This window comes from Aythya fuligula, chromosome 5 (genome assembly GCF_009819795.1).
Source record: "Aythya fuligula isolate bAytFul2 chromosome 5, bAytFul2.pri, whole genome shotgun sequence".
NCBI classification, from domain to species: domain Eukaryota; kingdom Metazoa; phylum Chordata; class Aves; order Anseriformes; family Anatidae; genus Aythya; species Aythya fuligula.
In genome coordinates this window covers 17,438,069-17,438,892 of record NC_045563.1, presented here as the reverse complement: position 1 = coordinate 17,438,892, position 824 = coordinate 17,438,069, and positions in this window count along the sequence as shown.

Here is an 824-nt window from a genome sequence, read left to right as displayed (position 1 = left end):
AAGACTGACTTCCAAGGGTAATTTGGGGGCTTACAGCAACAAGCAGCTATGAAGGTTGTACGAGTTTCATGTGAATGGGGCAGAAGAGAAGTGTTAATTTGACAAAGTGGAAAGTTGTTTAAATGTGGCACTCAGCAGGTACGTAAAATGGTTAAAATTAAGAGAGTTCTTTGCATGTACAGTCAGAGGGTGGCTGATAGGGTGATGGGAACTGCTTGGTGTAGAGTAGATGATGCCTGGACTCTTCTGGATTAAACAAGTATTACACGAAGTCTGCAATCACGACTGAATTCAGTAATTCAGTTGCTTCTAGTGTTATGCTCCTAAAATATCCACCCCCAGGCTGCAGTGGTATGTACCAGCAGAAGCTCTGCTCCTGACGCTGCAAACACATTTGTTTTGACCAGTATGTCTTCCATTGCTCAGGGCACACCCTGAGTACTTTAACAAGGGAGCTGGTAGGCAAGAACCTTGGTGTCAAAAAAAATAAGGGCAAATAAGTCCCAAATCTAGAGTCAGACTGTTTAATAGTTGTTGTGCTTTATAGGAACTCTGAAAATGAACTGCAGCTGCCAGGCTGTCTGTCTTAGCAATTTCTAGCACCCCATGACTCCTGTCAAAAAAAAAAAAAAGGGGGGGGGGGGGGGGGGGGGGCGGGGGGTTGAGAGAGAATATCCCATTTGAGCAAAAGCCTGCTACAAAGACTGCCCGAATGTGAGCCAGTGCTTTAAATGTTGTGGCCCAGCCCCACTTGTGGCAAATTTACCCCATGATGAATCAGTGCTAAAATTGTCACATCTCAGAAGCCTGCCTTTCTGTGCACA